A 20183-nucleotide genomic window follows, 5' to 3' on the forward strand; every position below is an offset into this window, starting at 1 on the left:
CTTTCCAATCGATTTTAGCATCACTTGGAAAGTGCTTGACAACTTGGTTACACTATATAAATCCATGCAACCAGCATGGATTTATATAGTGTGACCGTAAAAGAATGGTAAAAAATAAAAAATATATACTTACCTTCTGATGGCCTGCCGATGTCAGCGGTCGCGTGACCCGTCACATGACTAAATGACGTCACGGCAGGTCCTTTTCAGACCATTGCGAGCTGCCAGCAAGCCAGGACGCATCGGATAAAGAAATCGGGGACCGTCAGAAGGTAAGAATAATATTTATTTTTTATTTTATTCTTTTTTTACAGGTTCTATGGCACCCAGGTCCGGAGGAGAGTCTCCTGTCCTCCACACCTGGGTACCATCCGTACATTGAAACGCATGGATTCCGCATCTACAGATGTAGTGATGCGGATTCCATGCGTTCTAATGCAAATCAATGGCGGCGAAAACGCCGCGCTTCCGCAAAATAATTGGTAATGCTGCGGATTTTTCCGCAATGATAATCCGCAGCGGAAATTTCCGCAGCATGTACACAGCACATGTGGATTATCATTGGGGAACATGGCAGACCTTCTACCAAGCGTTTTTTAAGCGTTTCTGCAGCGGAATATTGCCGCTGCGGAAATGCTTAAAAAACGCATAGTGGGCACACAGCCTAAAAAAAAATATTATAATTAATATTGTGCCAAATTATTTTCACGTGAACTATCACATGATCTATCACAGGGGATCATGTGACATGTTACGTGATAAATCAGGTGTGTGTGTGTGTGTGTGTGTGTGTGTGTGAGGGGGGGGTGCGTGCCTTCTAAACTGCCCGGGGCCCTTGCTACTCTTAATCCACCCCTGGCCGTGAGGACTGGGGTTTGGGATACAGTGCTCTAGGAGGTTCATTTTACTAACTATGAATATTTGCCTGGAGTTTCCGTTAAGAAGATGATGACGCATTGGCAACACTAAGGGAAACATTACAGGAGCAATGCCAGGGCACATGCAGACGGGGACATGTTCACCGCCGTAAACACTTCTAAATGCACTGAATGCCTAAGCAGTGAACAACACCCCATGTTAACATGAATGTGAATAACGCGCTGCTCTATGTGGGGCGTCTGCGTCTTCTTCAGCTCTCTACAACTCTGGCTCCTGGGAGGATTAAATAGTCTCATCGCTGGCAGGTTAATATCCACTGACCTCAGCACCTCCAGTCATCACAGATCCTCACTGCAAACAGGATTGCTATTTGCACAGTGCTGGGCTGTTCAGCGCCACAATAGACATGTGGGAGGGATGACAGCAGGGATCAGGGCTGGAGAAGGCAGTGAATGGAGAGGTCATTTCACTACATGCACTGTATGAGTATGGAGAGGCTGTGGGAATCTGTAATGAGCTGATGGGCTGTTGCCTCTTTCCAGAGCTGAAGTTTAGTGCTGTATACTTTTAGAAAAAAAAGCTGAGAAAAGCTATTTTTTTATTTACAGCATTATGGTAAAATACAACGACAGTGGAAATTATCAATAATTATTAGCATAAAAGGATAAGTTCATACCAGGAGTCATATACCGCTTACACTATGGCATATAAATGTATAGAAGTAACATGTTCCTATTTATCCAGAACAAATTCTTATTATATGATGGACACAATGACAATTATATTATTTTCTATCATCTTAAATCCAAAGATATTTAGTTATACTGTAGCTTTAATGTATGTTGCATGTCTGGTTTTCCAGTCGTTCCTTGTAACCCATTGATATTTCTTGTTGCTTATATATTGCTTGAGAAATGGGGTATGTTTTTTTATCTTTAGCCTTTTGCAGCCACTGACTTCTCCGACTGTCCCCTCTGACAAATACCCACTGTCTGGTCCTCCGTGCCAACATTACACTGCATCTCTGATTGCCCACTGTCTGGTTCTCCGTGCCAACATTACACTGCATCTCCAATTGCCTGCTGTCTGGTTCTCCGTGCCAACATTACACCGCATCTCCAATTGCCTGCTGTCTGGTCCTCCGTGCCAACATTACACTGCATCTCCAATTGCCCTCTGTATGGTCCTCCATGCCAACAATACACAGCATCTCCAATTGCCCACTGTCTGGTCCTCCTTGCCAACTTTACACTGCATCTCTGACTGCCCACTGTCTGGTTCTCCGTGCCAACATTACACTGCATCTCCAATTGCCTGCTGTCTGGTCCTCCGTGCCAACATTACACTGCATCTCCAATTGCCCTCTGTATGGTCCTCCATGCTAACAATACACAGCATCTCCAATTGCCCACTGTCTGGTCCTCCTTGCCAACAGTACTCTGCATCTCCAATTGTCCGCTGTCTGGTCCTCCTTGCCCACATTACACTGGATCTCCAATTTCTCGCTGTCTGGTCCTCTATGCCAACATTACACAGCATCTCCAATTGCCTGCTGTCTGGCACTCCTTGCCAACATGACAATGCATCTCCGGTTGCCCGCTGTCTGGTCCTCCGTGCCAACATTACGCTGCATCTCCGATTGCCCACTGTCTGGTCCTCTGTGCCAACATTACACTGCATCTGTGATTGCCCGCTGTCTGGTCCTCCATGCCAACATTACACTGCATCTCCAATTGCCCGCTGTCTGGTCCTCTGTGCTAACATTACACAGAATCTCCAATTGCCCTCTGTCTGGCCCTTCGTACCAACATGACAATGCATCTCCGAATGCCCACTGTCTGGTCCTCCGTGCCAACAGTACACTGCATTGCCAATTGCCCACTGTCTGGTCCTCCTTGCCCACATTACACTGCATCTCCAATTGCTCGCTGTCTGGTCCTCTATGCCAACATTACACAGCATCTCCAATTGCCCGCTGTCTGGTCCTCCATGCCAACAGTACACTGCATCATCAATTACCCACTGTCTGGTCCTCCGTGCCAACATTATACTGCATCTCTGATTTCCCACTGTCTGGTCATCCATGCCAACATTACACTGCATATCCGATTGCCCACTGTATTGTCCTCCTTGCCAACTTTACACTACATCTCCAATTGCCCACTGTCTGGTTCTCCGTGCCAACATTACACTGCATCTACAATTGTCCACTGTCTGGTCCTCTGTGCCAACATTACACTGCATATCCGATTGCCCACGGTATTGCCCTCCTTGCCAACATTACACTACATCTCCAATTGCCCACTGTCTGGTCCTCTGTGCCAACATTACACTGCATCTCTGATTTCCCACTGTCTGGTCCTCCTTGCCAACTTTACACTACATCTCCAATTACCCACTGTCTGGTTCTCCATGCCAACATTACACTGCATCTCCAATTGCCCACTGTCTGGTTCTCCGTGCCAACATTACACTGCATCTCCAATTGCCCGCTGTCTGGCCCTCCGTGCCAACATGATAATGCATCTCCGATTGCACGCTGTCTGGTCCTCAGTGCCAATATTACACTGCATCTCCAATTGACCTCTGTATGGTCCTCCATGCCAACATTACACAGCATCTCCGATTGCCTACTGTCTGGTCCTCCATGCCAACATTACACTGCATCTACGATTGCCCGCTGTCTGGTTCTCCATGCCAACATTACACAGCATTTCCGATTGCCCACTGTCTGGTTCTCCATGCCAACAGTACACTACATCTCCGATTGCCCACTGTCTGGTCCTCCTTGCCCACATTACACTGCATCTCCAATTGCTCGCTGTCTGGTCCTTTATGCCAACATTACACAGCATCTCCGATTGCCCTTTGTCTGGCCCTCCATGCCAACATGACAATGCATCTCCGATTGCCCGCTGTCAGGTCCTCCGTGCCAACAGTACACTGCATCTCCGATTGCCCGCTGTCTGGTCCTCCGTGCCAACATTACACTTCATCTCCAATTGTTCGCTGTCTGGTCCTCCGTGCCAACATTACATAGCATCTCCGATTGCCCGCTGTCTGGCACTCCATGCCAACATGACAATGTATCTCCGATTGCCCGCTGTTTGGTCCTCTGTGCCAACAGTACACTGCATCTCTGATTGCCCGCTGTCTGGTTCTCCTTGCCAACATTACACTGCATCTCCAATTGGTCGCTGTCTGGTCCTCCATGCTAACATTACCCAGCATCTCCAATTGCCCGCTGTCTGGACCTCCGTGCCAACATCACAATGCATCTCCGATTGCCCGCTGTCTGGTCCTCCGTGCCAACAGTACACAGTATCTCCAATTGCCCGCTGTCTGGTCCTCCTTGCCAAGATTACACGGCATCTCCAATTGCTCGCTTTCTGGTCCTCTGTGCCAATATTATATAGCATCACCGATTGCTTGCTGTCTGGCCCTCCGTGCCAATATTACACTGCATCTCCAATTGCCCTCTGTATGGTCCTCCATGCCAACATTACACAGCATCTCCGATTGCCCACTGTCTGGTCCTCTGTGCCAACATTACACTGCATCTCCAATTGCTCACTGTCTGGTCCTCCATGCCAACATTACACTGCATCGCGATTGCCCACTGTCTGGCCCTCCGTGCCAACATGACAATGCATCTCCGATTGCCTGCTGACTGGTCCTCCGTGCCAACATTACAGAGCATCTCCAGCCCTGTAAAGAACTCAGCGCAAAATAAGGCACATTATTTGCAGAGAATAATGTCTCTGCAAATCGAATTTCCTGGCAAAATCCACTCTAACAGATAAATTTTAATTTTTCTCGATTCGCTCTTACATGACAAGGGTATTCCTCACTCATTTGTATTCTTTAGTCAAATCTGCATAAAGTAACAGATATCATCATGTAAACTTTTCATTACATCTATAATTATTAAAGGTCATAACATTAATTTATGCAGTGGCTAAATGTCAGGATTACGAGCTGCTTAGTGCTTCTGCTGACACATTATACATACATATTTTATTTCTGTAATGTTCAGGGGCTGAAACATACTGTAAAAATCTCACACATCTAAAGAAATCAGCTTTTAATACGCACAGTATTTGTCTCATAGAAATGTGTCTGAAAAATTTCCCTAACAACAATTCTCTGTTCTTCCAAGAACACACTTCGAAAGCATCCCACAACCTGTCATATTCCTTATTTCTTCCTAGAAACCAGATTTTTTTTCATTTAATTAGCAACATAAACACCACCCTGTGAGACTAAACAGCTGCCATTTTCATTATTCCCCAATCTTTAATATGGGAAGAGTGCAAAATTCTTCTAATTTTCAAGTCCTCATTTAAAACTCAACCAAAACAGTAAAAAAACTTGTGAAAATGCAAAGCATTTCCAAAGGTTGTTAACAGTAACATGAACATGTACAAGTTGTGAAAGGAATGAGAATTGGTGTTCTGATTGCAGAATAACATTTTCTTGGGATATTATAGTTGCTTTTTAAGAAAGAGCCTACCACTCTAGCTACTTCCATTATATTATATCATAACATGCCATAATGTTGAAACAGGGCGGTGCATATATGATTTCTGAATAGACTCCTGAAGTGCCAAGCAAGGCAGTGAAAATCTCTCTCCACATCACAATCTTGTCATAGAGAAAAATTAAAATCTATACAGACATCTCCAGAGAAGGGGACATGTCTCCCTCATATTGAACATATGAGGAAGAGAGAAAACTAATTATAACTGACAAAGAGAAAAACAAATCAAAACAGGGGAAGCAATAATAATAATAATCATTTTTATTTTTATAGCGCCAACATATTCCGCAGCACTTTACAAATTTTAGGGGGGACTTATACAGACAATACAGAATAAGCATATTTCATATCGAAAGGAGTGAGGGCCCTGCTCGCAAGCTTACAGTCTATGAGGAAATGGGGGAGACACAAAAGGTAGAATGTACATATATTGTATAATGCAGCCTTGATATACTATATAGGATAAATAATACATGGACTGGTCGCCTGGCAGTATGTGTGCAGTCCTGACCGAGGCTATTATGTGCATGGTTGGTATGAACCTGAAATTGAAGAAGATTTTAATATGGGGGATATGTAGGGGGGTATTGAAGTATGGAGCGCTTTGTGGGTAAGCGTGATAAGTTTAAATTGAACTCTATATTGGATGTGTAACCGATGCAATGACTGGCACAGGGAAGAGGCATTGGTGTAGCAGTTGGCGAGGAATATGATCCTGGCTGCTGCGTTAAGGACGGTTTGGAGAGGGGAGAGTTTAGTAAGAGGGAGACCGATTAGTAGAGAGTTGCAGTAGTCCAGACGGGAATGAATAAGAGCGACAGTAAGAGTTTTTGCCGAGTCAAAGTGGAGAAAAGTCCTGATTCTTGAGATGTTTTTGAGGTGTAGATGACATGAACGAGCGAGTGATTTGATGTGAGGAGTGAAGGAAAGATCTGAGTCATAAATGACCCCAAGACAGCGGGCTTGTTGCTGGGGAGTAATGGTTGAGCCACAAACGGAAATGGCAATATCGGACACAGGTAGGTTAGTGGAGGGAGGAAAGATGAGTAGTTCAGTTTTTGACAGATTCAGTTTTAGACAGAGGGAGGACATAATGTTAGACACAGCAGAAAGACAATCACTGGTCTTTTGTAGTAATGCAGGGGTGATGTCCGGAGCAGAGGTGTATAATTGGGTGTCATCAGCATAGAGATGGTACTGAAAACTGAATCTACTGATTGTTTGTCCAATGGGAGCGGTGTATAAGGAGAAAAGAAGGGGGCCTAGGACTGATCCTTGAGGAACCCCGACAGTAAGGGGAAGGAGAGAGGAGAAGGAGCCGGCGAAAGACACAGAGAAGGAGCGGTCAGAGAGATAGGAGGAGAACCAGGAGAGAACAGTGTCCTTGAGGCCTACAGTGCAGAGCATAGTGAGGAGGAGCTGATGATCCACAGTGTCGAATGCTGCAGAGAGATCCAGGAGAATCAGCAGGGAGTAGTGACCATTAGATTTAGCTGTTAGTAGATCATTAGAGACTTTAGTGAGGGCAGTTTCAGTAGAATGTAAAGAGCGGAAACCAGATTGTAAAGGGTCAAGAAGAGAGTTGTCTGAGATATAGCGGATTAGACGGGAATGGACCAGGCGTTCCAGGAGTTTAGAGATAAAGGTAAGATTGGAAACAGGTCTGTAGTTGGCCATGCAGTTCTGGTCAAGGGATGGTTTTTTAAGTAATGGATGTATGCTGGCGTGTTTAAAAGAAGAGGGAAAGATACCAGATGAGAGGGAGAGGTTGAAAATTTTAGTTAGGTGAATGGTGACAGCTGGAGCAAGGGACTGAAGGAGATGTGAGGGAATAGGGTCACTGGTGCAGGTGGAAGGGCGAGAAGATGCAAGGAGCCTGATCATTTCATCTTCCGTGACTGGTTCGAAGTCAGAAAGTGAGCAAGATACAGTGTGGCGGGGGAGAGCATGCATAACGTTTGGTGATTGGGAGAAAATTTCCTGTCGGATATGGTCAATTTTTTCTTTGAAAGTAAGAAAAAGAGCGATCTGACACTCCATCTCAATTGAAATAACGCCCCCTGCAGTGACCAGGTAATTAAAATAGGAGTTTTTTTCTTCCCTGACAGAAAGACATCAAGGCTGAAATTCTTTTACCCAGAGTCATAAGCTTCATGTGATCAAAGTGACCAGGTAATTAAACAGGAAGATCTGCTCTCTGCTCTAGGTATCAGATACCAAAATGGGGATTAATTTACACAGAGGCATAAGCTTCCTTTGATCAAAGGATCTCTCGCAGCCCAGCCAGTGGCAGTGGTCAGTGATGAATATTTTGGTTTACATTGATCCAACATTAATGGGAGATATATTTTTGGCATTGTAGCGTAGGGACAAACAGAGTGCATTCACTCATATCACTGTAAGGCCATTCTAACCCCACCGTGCTTAAAAACAGTCTGATGGATGATGCTGTACAGGCCAAATTTGATCTCCATATAAGCGTAAAATCGCGATAAGACACATGACAACAATATCTGCCGCCTGGGACCTCCAAGTGTTATAGATATTATTATTATTTATTTAAATAGAACCATTGATTTCATGGTGCTGTGCATGAGAATGGGTTATATACAAAATACAGATATCACTTACAGTAATGAACTAGCAATGATAGACGGTTACAGAGGGAAGATATCCTGTAAGTTGGGGATCTCATAAAATTAAGCAGGGCTGAGCACATCCCACAATTAGCCCCCACATGAGCTCATCAAGGAGAGATATGTGGCATAGCAATGAGCTAATAAAAATGAAAGTTTGAGTCTTTGTCTTTGTTCATTCTGGAAGTCATAGTTTACTGTGAGGGTTGTACATTTTCCCAATTGGAGTGCTTCACTCCGCTAAGCTCTGTGCTATTTACATGACATCAGGTTCAGTAATTCTCTTTCATTATTCCCTTTCATTTTATGTAATTGTATATATCCAATTGTTTTGTTCCCATTTTGTATATTTTCTATAAATACTACCTACCTTTCTAGAGTAAAGTCCTACCAGCCTGTATAAACGATTGGCGGTGGCAGCTAGTAGTTCTTTTTGTTGCTGGAGTTGGCAGTGACTGCACTGGGATATATATATATATATATATATATATATATATGTATATATATATATATATATATATATATTCCATGTGCTGGAATCAGAGGTGTATATACCATTCTCCAAAGTAGTATCAGTGGGGGGATCTGGATGATCCCCCTCCCCCGCCCCGGCTTTTATCACTGACAGATCTCTTGGAAGCAGGAAGATCCCTATCTCAACAGCTTTTGGCAGGCTTGTCACCTCACCTCCTAATGTTCCTGTTAAAAGGAATATAATTAGTAAAATTCTGATGAAGCACCATATTAAATTCACAATTTAAAGAGGTTTCCAGATATAAGTTTGTCAACCCCATTGGCTTCTGCTAGTTAAAATAATAAAAACCTGAAGAAATGTACTGGAATATAAGTTGGTGTGCATGCAGCGTGTTGGCACATGTTCACACTAGCCACTAAATAGACACAATCTAAGATAAAAACAAAATAAGCAAATGCCCTGCAGTAAATAAATAGCAATAGTGCATGGAAATAATATAGGATGCTTAGTTAACATAGTTTTGATCAAAAAAGTGTAAAAGTCACCACATCAAGGTGATCCTATTTGAGACAGTCCTAACCTCTAGTAATAAAAACTTACCATTTATCAAGTGACATAAAATGTGAATAAGGGCTGATAAAGACTGAGACTCGTCTAGTAGACACCCAGCCATGGGGAACTACATGAATGTAATGTCCAGCTCAAAGAAAAGGGAGGCCACACGCTTAATTGCACAGAGTGCAAAATACCTGAAACAAAAAATCTAAAGAAATGTACTGGACTATAAGTTGGTGTGCATGCAGCGTGTAGCCACATGTTCACACTGGCCACTAAACAGACAAAACCTAAAATAAAACAATAGATTAATGTGTTATTTACTCTCCCCTGGTCCAATGTTGTTGCCGATGCTCCTTGAATCTTTCTCGACAATCTCACTTGTGATATCATGACTACAGCACATGTGTTTGCTGCAACCAGTTAATGTGCTCAGTGGCTTGTTCTTTCCATATCTACAGAGCCAGTCTTATGATATTTTCTATGCAGTTACTTAGAATCACAACTGTCACAATGGCACTTCTCATGATAGTCTTGCAGATAGGGCTTCTGTCACGGGTGTGTCAGATGTGACAGACAGTCGCTCTGCAATTGGTTGCAGGAGATCTCTACGTGTGGCATTACAGACACCTTCTTAGATCTTTCTCACTCTAGGACCCAATGGCTACCTCCCTCCGGCTAATTGACACCAGGCCTGGGTGCTTATATACTTCCTGTTTGCTGTAGGGAGGTGACTGTGATATTCACATGACCACTTGTGAAGGTGTGGAGCTGTTGCATTTTGCTTACTTCCTCTTCAGTAAGAGGCTGTGTGTGTAATCTCTCTGAAGTCGGCTCAAGCTAAGCTACTTCCCTCATGTCTGTCTCCCCTTGCAGTCTTTAGTTGTCAGTGGGGACTGACTAGCGCTCATCCCCCCTTCCCTATCCAGGGCCTAGCTCTAGGGAGATACAGGGTTTTAAGTTCCTGATCAGCGATTGGTGTGAAACCAATGTAGGGACGGTGGAGAAGACAAGGTGATATCAGATCAGCCTAGGAGGTCTCCACCCCCTATTTCCTTAGTGTCTGGCCTCCCTTCCCCTCATCTCTTCGTGTTGCACTTTGTCTTTCCTACACTGTGCATGACAGCTTCCATGGAAAGGCGTAGCGCTAGCCTCTCCATCTGTCAAACCCCATGGGTTGCCCTGGCCTTCATGCTTTAACCCTTTTTAAGTGATCTGTGCTCACACAAGGGTTCTTTGGCTAGGGCCACGAAGTAGACTGCTTGCCGATGGAGCAAGCTGGTGGCATGAAAGGTCATCATGTGGGGTTATTACCAGGAGGTCAATGTCAGGGACAGAATTGGAACCTAAGTGGGTGGCCAGAATATGAGCCGACGTCAGAAAACAGAATAATCAAAATATCACCACAGGAGCAGGGATAAGCAACCAGGTCAAGCTGAACTAGCAATGTGGAACACGAATACATGAACCTAAATAGCCAGCAGACCTGATCAGGGCTAACAATACGGAGCAAAAATCAGAGATAATAGTTAACCCCAGGCACCTGCATGGAGGTCATAATAACTTACAAATGATTAGAAATGGTGTCAGTAGATTGAAAATACTAATATTAAGGTTTTCTTCACACTAGTGATAAAGATGTTCCATCCATCCTACATAAAGTAAAATGATTGAAAGTCTGAAAGTGGTGACTCCCAGGCTTGTAACATACATTATATGTAGCCTAGCTCAAAAAGAAGGGAAATCTGATAACTTTTGCTCCAATCTTACCAATCTTATTCAGCGTTTTTAAAAATTACTATCACCCTCATTGCCAACTAGTAGTGAACAAGACTATAGCTTTTTTTTTCCTCTGCCCCATAGTCCCAATCAGTAAGGGCAATTAATGTTAAATAGATTCCAAAATGATTTTGATCCCAATTAATTAGCATGTTTTCTAAAGTCAACAGTACATAAACCAGAGGATCTGAACACTCTAGAAGTATAAAGTTGTAAAGTTTCAATTTTTACAATTAAATTGAAGGCTGTTTACCATATGATAAAGTTAAATGGGGTCCTAAGTTTTCTTTTTTAGAATAATAAGCTATTTATCATAAATTTAAAGTAACTTTTTTAAGTCAATTTTATTTTTCTGATTCTCTAAATGCAGCTGTCAATAAAATGTTCTAGCTTCATTACGGCTGTTAATGGCTTTGCCCAGAGTTATGTACATAACAAGAATTACATAGAAGTATGCCATTTAAATTCAGCTAAAAATATAAAAAAATATAGTTATAACAATGATATGTCCAAGTCCGGCATATGGCACAATGAAAACATCTATTGTTCCAATTGCTTGCTAATTTGAGATAACTAGATAACAATGTGCAGAACATTACTATAACCGCAATTTTTGTATTTCTTTGGATAACAATGTACGCTAGAAATAAATAATTGTTATAATTTTTTACTCTATAAAATAGCATTTTTTTGTAATTTATTTGTAAATTTCTAGAAGGAATAACAGAGCAGCAAGAAACTAAAATAAATCTGAGTTACAACTTCACTCGTCATTAGGGCTTCAGCATAAATTGGATACTATTAAAAACTGTGCAGTACATGGGTCTTTAATAGAGGAATGGTAACACTCAGCTGTTAGTTTATTCATGTATTTCTAGCTGGTGTAACAGAGGAACAACACATTGGCACAATTCTAAGAAAAGATGCTACAATATTAGTATTTTACAGAGAAATCAAGTCCCACATACAGTATCAGGAGAGCGGTTAGGTATGAAAGAATTTCTGTAGTGGTGTTACAATAAATTACAAGCAAAATTACAATATACTGTAGCACAAAGTATCATATTTATACCTATTATTATATATTTATATATTTGTCATCATTATTAGCATAACTGCAATTGCAATCAAATCCACAACGCTTTCCAGATATCATCATCATCAGCATGTCAAGCAAGGTGAGGGAAAGACTAAGTGCACAACAACGGGAAGAGGGGAAGGGAGCGCAACAGCTACTGAAAAGGGGGAGTGGAGACCCCTAGGCAGATCTAATATCACCCTGTCATCTCTATCGTCCCTATATAGGTTCCACACCTATCGCCGAGCAGGAACCTAATCTCTGAATGTCCCTAGAGCTTGGCCCTAGATAGAGAGGGGACTGGGTGAGCACTAGTCAGGCCCCACTACAAACTAAAGACAACAAGGTAAACAAACAAAGGAGATACACTTAACTTGAGCAGACATCAGAGAGATAACGCCAGCTGTCCTCCAAGGACACCAAATAAGAAACTAGCTGACTGCTAGTGCTCCAAACATGCACATAGGTCCATAGAACTATCACCAGCTACTCTCTGGAGAAACTGAGAGTTTTTAACTGCCAAGCAAGGGTGTGTTAATCAGCAGCAGAAGGCTGAGGTCGCTGCTGGGTCCTAAACTCAGATGGATATAACTATACTACAGAGATATAAACAGAAAAAAACTGACTTGTACATCCAAAACAAGAAATAGGTGAGTACGGGTGCATACTAGGAGCAGCTACCTCCGTATACAACTAACAAATAGAGTAGCACTCTGCAGAGCTAAGTATGCGAACATGAAATATATGAAATTTGAATAGCATTACTGTTCTAGAATATAGAAATAAATGAGAAATTTTAGCGCATGAATTGGCCAATTCATGTGTACCTGGTAGCCACGATAAGGTCTTTCTCATTATACCCGGAACCTGCCTATATGAACTCCTCTCTAAGAGACAAAAGTCTGCTTGTGTGTGGGAAGGCAAGAACCTGCTGCAATTAAAACCGCCTGTGGGCTAGCGTGTGCTGGTCAGTTTTTTTCTGTTTATATGTCTAGGCTTTGACTGAGCACTCCGCCTCTAGGCCACAGGCGGTTTTAATTGTAGCAGGAAATTTATCTGAGTGGAATTAAGAATTGAATTTTACTCAACTTTTGTATAAATATGTATTCTCCAGGGAAAGATTTTTTGTAATTCGCAGCACACAAACTCAGCAAAATTGTGGCTAATTGTGGCCAGCTGGCAGCTATTCTGTTAAACCATAAAGGACCAGCAAAAAGTAAAAAAAAAAACTAATTTTCACCACACCGTTCAACTCTCCAATCTCCTCTGCTGCTTACTGCCCCCCTAACAGTCTTCGGTGCCACTTCTTACCACTGCTTCATGCTAGAATCTGTAGCGTCGGCGTCCCTGCCTCCTGCTAGGCAGGGACGCTGTTCCCCTCACCTCTCCGCTCCATGCCCGGCGTCTTCCTCCCGCTCTGCTGGCAGCGCGCGCTGCTTCCCGGCCACTGTGCTTGTCCTAAGGAGTCCCTGGCCAATGGCCGGAGGACCTCACCATATATAAGGCACCTCCTCCAAAATGGAGGTGCCCGAGCAATGTTGTTGCATAGCCTATCACTCTGCTTCAGCCCTCAGGTCCCGTTACCAGAAACCTGCCAGTTACCTGCCAGCTACCTGCCAGATTCCTGCTTGATACCTGCCTGATACTTGTCTATCTGCTTACATTCCTGCGGTCCGACAGTCTGCCTACCAGCCCTGCCAGTCTGTCTATGGATCTGTTTGTCCGCTCACCTGGGAGCGCTCATCTGCTACCTGCCTGCTAGCCTACCTGGAGGCTCTGCCGTCACGTGCTGTGACCACCTGCCTGTCCAGAGACTCTTACCCACTCACCTGGGAGCGTCCACCTGCTATCTGCCTGCTAGCCTATCTGGAGGCTTAGCCGTCACCTGCTGTGACCACCTGCCTGTCCAGAGACTCTTGCCCGCTCACCTGGGAGCGTCCACCTGCTACCTGCCTGCTAGCCTATCTGGAGGCTTAGCCGTAACTTGCTGTGACCACCTGCCTGTCCAGAGACTCTTGCCCGCTCACCTGGGAGCGTCCACCTGCTACCTGCCTGCTAGCCTATCTGGAGGCTTAGCCGTCACTTGCCGTGACCACCCGCCTGTCAAGAGACTGTCCCCGTCACTTGCCGTGACCTCCTGCCCTTCTACCCAGAGACTGTCCCCGTCACTTGCCGTGACCTCCTGCCCTTCTACCCAGAGACTGTCCCCGTCACTAGCCGTGACTGCCTGCCCGCCTACCCTGGGAGCCACCTGCTTCCTTACAAGGACGGCCCCTTTGCATAGTTGCTCAGAGGTTCCACCTCCCAGACCCGTTACAGTTTGCTCGGGCCATGGAACCCGGTGGCACTCAAGCTCCCTCGCTCTCGGACTTATGTCATGAACTTTCCCTTCAGAGGTCCCAACAGGAGTCCATCCTGAGTCACCTCCCTAGTGTTAACTCCCGCCTGGACTCATTGTCTTCCTCTTCGGGAGCTGCCTCCACACGCACACTTACTACCCCAGTACCGCCGCAGCCCATCAACACCATGGCATCTCTTCCCGGTCCCCGCCTCTCCGCTCCTCCTCGTTTTGGCGGAGATCTCAGCCAGGCACGGGGCTTCATTAACCTGTGCACTCTGCACTTCGAACTGTTGGCACACCAGTTTTCCACCGACCGAGCCAAAGTAGCCTTCATCATGTCCCATTTCATGGGAGAGGCACTGGTTTGGCTAAATCCTCTATGGGAGAGAGGAGACCCCCTGGTGTCCAACCTGCCAGCCTATCTCACGGCTTTCCGGAAAGTCTTCGACGAACCAGGACGGAAGACCTCATCCGCATCATCTCTGCTACGCCTCCGTCAAGGAAATCTCACCGTGGGCCAATATGCCATACGGTTCCATACCCTTGCTTCGGAGCTGGCCTGGGATAACGACGCCCTGGTGTCTGTCTTTTGGGAGGGTCTGTCCGGCCGTATTAAAGATGAACTCGCCGGTCGGGACATTCCTACCACTCTCGACGACTTAATAACTCTTGCCACCCGGATTGACATCCGGTTCCAGGAGCGCGCCAAAGAGGTCACCCGTGAGAGGAGGTTTCCACGTCTAGCCCCTACCTTCCAGAAACCCGTCACTTCTCCCGTTACTCCCCAGGTGCACTCACCCGAGCCTATGCAGGTCGACCAGACCAAGATGGTCAAGACCCGTCAAGAGTTACGTCGAGCCGAGGGGAGCTGCTTCTACTGTGGCAGTAAGGAGCACCGGGTCCGTTCCTGCCCGGAGAGGTCGGGAAACGCCTGTGTCTAGGATCGCTCAGAGAGGTCGTCCTAGATAAGAGTAAACCCTCTCCATCTCTGTTGCTGTCGGTCTCTATCATCTGCGGGGAGAACCGTTATTTTGAACTAGCCCAACTTGACTCTGGAGCTGCCGGAAATCTCATTTCTCAGTCCCTGGTAGAGAAATACCGCATTCCCACCAAACCTCTAGCTGTACCCTTATCTGTCGCTGCCGTAGATGGGGGCCTCTTACCACATCCCATCCAACTCCTCACCGAATCCATAACCCTGCAGGTGGGAATGCTGCACTCTGAGAGCATCTGCTTCCATGTTCTGCCTGGACTCTCTCACGCCCTCTTGCTAGGCCTACCTTGGCTTCAGAAACATGCACCCGTGCTTGATTGGCAGACCGGAGAAGTCCTTCGCTGGGAACAGGACTGCCATAAGACTTGTTTAGTTCCCGTCCATCCTGTCCGTCCTTCTCCTACCCCAACCAATCTACCTGGTCTTCCGGTTCCCTATTGGTCTTATGCGGACATCTTTAATAAAAAGGAGGCAGAGACATTACCCCCTCATAGACCATACGACTGCCCAATCGACCTGATACCCGGCGCTACTCCTCCCCGTGGGCGTATTTACCCTTTGTCCGCTGCTGAGACCCGGTCCATGTCTGAATATATTGAGGAGAATCTGGCCTGGGGATTTATCCGGAAATCGACCTCCCCGGCGGGAGCAGGCTTCTTCTTCGTCAAAAAGAAGGACGGCTCACTCCGTCCCTGTATAGACTATAGAGGCCTTAACCAGATCACGGTGAAGAATAAATACCCCCTTCCGCTCATTACGGAATTATTTGACCGTCTGAGGGGGGCTAGAATCTTCACCAAGCTGGACCTCCGTGGGGCGTATAACCTGGTCCGTATCCGTCAGGGGGATGAATGAAAGACGGCATTCAACACCCGGGACGGCCACTATGAATACCTGGTAATGCCCTTCGGTCTCTGTAACGCTCCCGCCGTCTTTCAAGAGTTGGTCAATGACATCTTGCGGGACCTTCTCTACTCCTGCGTAGTGGTGTACCTGGACGACATCTTGGTCTTCTCTCCGGATCTTCTCACTCACCGGAGGAATGTTCGTCAGGTCCTGCTCAGGCTCAGGCAGAACCACCTCTACGCTAAATATGAGAAGTGCCTCTTTGAGCAGACCTCGCTTCCGTTTTTGGGCTACATAATCTCTCAGACCGGCCTACGAATGGATACTGAGAAACTGTCTGCCATCCAGAAGTGGCCCCGACCAGAGGGGTTGAAGGCTATTCAGCGGTTCCTGGGCTTCGCCAACTACTACCGCCTCTTCATACCGCACTTCTCTTCCCGGACTGCCCCAATCTCTGCGCTCACCCGTAAGGGCACTAATCCCAGAGAATGGCCGTCCGAAGCAGAGGAAGCCTTTCTTTCCTTAAAACAGGCTTTCTCTTCCACCCCGGTGCTGCATCATCCGGACAGCAAACAATTATTCCTGGAAGTGGACGCCTCCTCCTCTGGAGCCGGAGCGGTACTTACCCAAAAGTCGTCTTCCGGAAGAATGGTAACTTGCGGCTTCTTCTCCAAACTCTTCTCCCCTTCTGAGCGCAATTATTCTATAGGAGACCGAGAGTTATTGGCCATTAAGCTGGCACTGGAGGAGTGGCGTTACCTGCTCGAGGGGGCTCTTCACCCGGTAATTATTTACACGGACCACAAGAACTTGGCTTACCTCCAGAGCGCACCGAGACTTAACCCGCGCCAAGCCCGGTGGTCCTTGTTTTTTGCCCGCTTTGATTTCGTTCTTCATTTTCGCCCGGCAGACAAAAACATCAAAGCTGACGCCTTGTCCCGATCCTTCCTGGTGTCTGATCTAGAGGAGGAGCCTAAGCACATCATTGATCCCGCCAGAGTAATGCAGGTGGCCCCCGTGAATCTAAATCGTCTCCCTCCCGGTAAGACGTTCGTAACAGTACCTGATCGGAAGAAGGTCCTACACTGGGGTCACTCGTCTAAGCTAGCTGGCCACGCCGGTCAGAAAAAGACCCTCCAGCTTATTGCCCGGCATTACTGGTGGCCTACCCTGCACAAGGACGTAATAGACTTTGTTTCAGTCTGTGTGTCCTGCGCCAGCAACAAGGTTCCGAGACACCTGCCAGCCGGTCGCCTCCTTCCTCTTCCAGTACCTGCTGCCCCGTGGCAGCATATAGCTATGGACTTTATAACGGATCTCCCTGTCTCTGCCGGTTGTACGGTCATTTGGGTGGTCGCTGACCGCTTTTCCAAGATGGCTCACTTCATTCCCCTGCCGGGCCTCCCGTCTGCACCCGAGCTGGCTAAAGACTTTATCCGCCACATCTTCCGTCTCCATGGCCTGCCCCTCCACATCGTGTCGGATCGTGGGGTTCAGTTCACCTCACGCTTCTGGAGAGCCACATGTAAGCTGCTTGACGTCACCCTGGACTTCTCCTCCGCTTATCACCCACAGTCCAATGGTCAAGTGCAGCGGATCAATCAGATCCTGACCAGTTACCTCCGGCACTTCGTTAATGCCCACCATTCGGACTGGGTGGATCTCCTACCATGGGCCGAGTTCTCTTACAATAATCACAAGAGCGAATCTTCCTCCAAGTCCCCGTTTTTTGTAGTCTTCGGTCAGCATCCTCGGATCCCATTTCCCGTCTCCACCTCGGTGGACAATCCGGTTGCGGAATCTCTCGTTAGCGAATTCTCCTCCATTTGGGAGAGTACCCGATCCACACTCCTTCAGTCGTCCGAGCGGATGAAAAAACACGCTGACAAAAAACGCCTGGATCCTCCACAATTCCGTCCTGGAGATAAAGTCTGGCTCTCGTCCAAGTATGTCCGGCTCAAGATTCCTTCCTACAAGTTAGGGCCTCGGTTCATCGGCCCACTGGAAGTTATCAAACAAATCAACCCGGTGGCCTATAAATTGAAACTCCCGGCCAACTTGCGGATCCCTAACTCCTTCCATGTATCTCTCCTCAAACCCGTGGTAATTAATTCTTTTTCCAAGTCTACAGGTACGCCTCCTGCTCCGGTTTCCGCTGAAAACGAGTTTGAGGTAGAGAACATTATGGCCACCAAAAGGGTAAGAGGAAAGACCTTTTTTCTAGTAGATTGGAAGGGGTTTGGTCCTGAGGAGAGAACGTGGGAGCCCCGGGAGAACATCCATGCCCCTCTCATCCTTGATAAATTTCTCTCTGGCCTAAAAAAGGGGGGGCCTAAAGGGGGGGGTACTGTAGCGTCGGCGTCCCTGCCTCCTGCTAGGCAGGGACGCTGTTCCCCTCACCTCTCCGCTCCGTGCCCGGCGTCTTCCTCCCACTCTGCTGGCAGCGCGCGCTGCTTCCCGGCAACTGTGCTTAGGGCGCTCGCGCTCCCCCTCTCTTAAAGGGGCCACACGCGCCGTCCTAAGGAGTCCCCGGCCAATGGCCGGAGGACCTCACCATATATAAGGCACCTCCTCCAAAATGGAGGTGCCCGAGCAATGTTGTTGCATAGCCTATCACTCTGCTTCAGCCCTCAGGTCCCGTTACCCGATACCTGCCAGTTACCTGGCAGTTACCTAACAGATTCCTGCTTGATACCTACCTGATACTTGTCTATCTGCTTACATTCCTGCGGTCCGACAGTCTGCCTACCAGCCCTGCCAGTCTGTCTATGGATCTGTTTGCCCGCTCACCTGGGAGCGCTCATCTGCTACCTGCCTGCTAGCCTACATGGAGGCTCTGCCGTCACGTGCTGTGACCACCTGCCTGTCCAGAGACTCTTACCCGCTCACCTGGGAGTGTCCGCCTGCTACCTGCCTGCTAGCCTACCTGGAGGCTCTGCCGTCACGTGCTGTGACCACCTGCCTGTCCAGAGACTCTTACCCGCTCACCTGGGAGCTTCCGCCTGCTACCTGCCTGCTAGCCTACCTGGAGGCTCTGCCGTCACGTGCTGTGACCACCTGCCTGTCCAGAGACTCTTACCCGCTCACCTGGGAGCGTCCATCTGCTATCTACCTGCTAGCCTACCTGGAAGCTTAGCTGTCACCTGCTGTGACCACCTGCCTGTCCAGAGACTCTTGCCCCCTCACCTGGGAGCGTCCACCTGCTACCTGCCTGCTAGCCTATCTGGAGGCTTAGCCGTCACTTGCTGTGACCACCTGCCTGTCCAGAGACTCTTGCCCGCTCACCTGGGAGCGTCCACCTGCTACCCGCCTGCTAGCCTATCTGGAGGCTTAGGCGTCACTTGCTGTGACCACCCGCCTGTCAAGAGACTGTCCCCGTCACTTGCCATGACCTCCTGCCCTTCTACCCAGAGACTGTCCCCGTCACTTGCCGTGACCTCCTGCCCTTCTAGCCAGAGACTGTCCCCGTCACTAGCCGTGACTGCCTGCCCGCCTACCCTGGGAGCCACCCGCTTCCTTACAAGGACTGCCCCTTTGTATAGTTGCTCAGAGGTTCCACCTCCCAGACCCGTTACAGAATCCTGGATCTCCTGATGCTATGCCAGGACCTCCTGCTGCAACCAGGCCCGGGACGTCCCTGCACATCCTTCATGAGGTTTTAGCGCTTGCAGAGATTAGATTATGGCACTAAATAGATAGGGCTTTAGTATGAAAATTAAGTTGTTTTTCAGAATCTCCATTAGCTTTCATGTATAGGTATGTCAGGGCTGAGGGGCTCAAATATAGGGGAGCTCAGGATTGGTAGATGTAATATATACTATAACTGGCATCTGTGTCTATGAGCAGCAGCTGAGCTCTGATTGATGCTGATAACCATATAAATGTCACTGGCAATTTTTGACAGGCATTTAATGGAGATGTTGCCGTTCACCAGCACCCATCGGCCCCCAGCATAGCATAGCATAGCAATTATGGGGATGCTTTGGGTTTTCATGGCAGCCTCCTTTGCTGCCATCTTGGTAATCCTGTGAAACTCAGCTACAGGCTGAGCGTAATAGGA

Source organism: Phyllobates terribilis, unplaced genomic scaffold, assembly GCF_046119375.1.
Source record: "Phyllobates terribilis strain yellow unplaced genomic scaffold, ASM4611937v1 Scaffold_7__3_contigs__length_470593459, whole genome shotgun sequence".
Lineage (NCBI taxonomy): Eukaryota > Metazoa > Chordata > Amphibia > Anura > Dendrobatidae > Phyllobates > Phyllobates terribilis.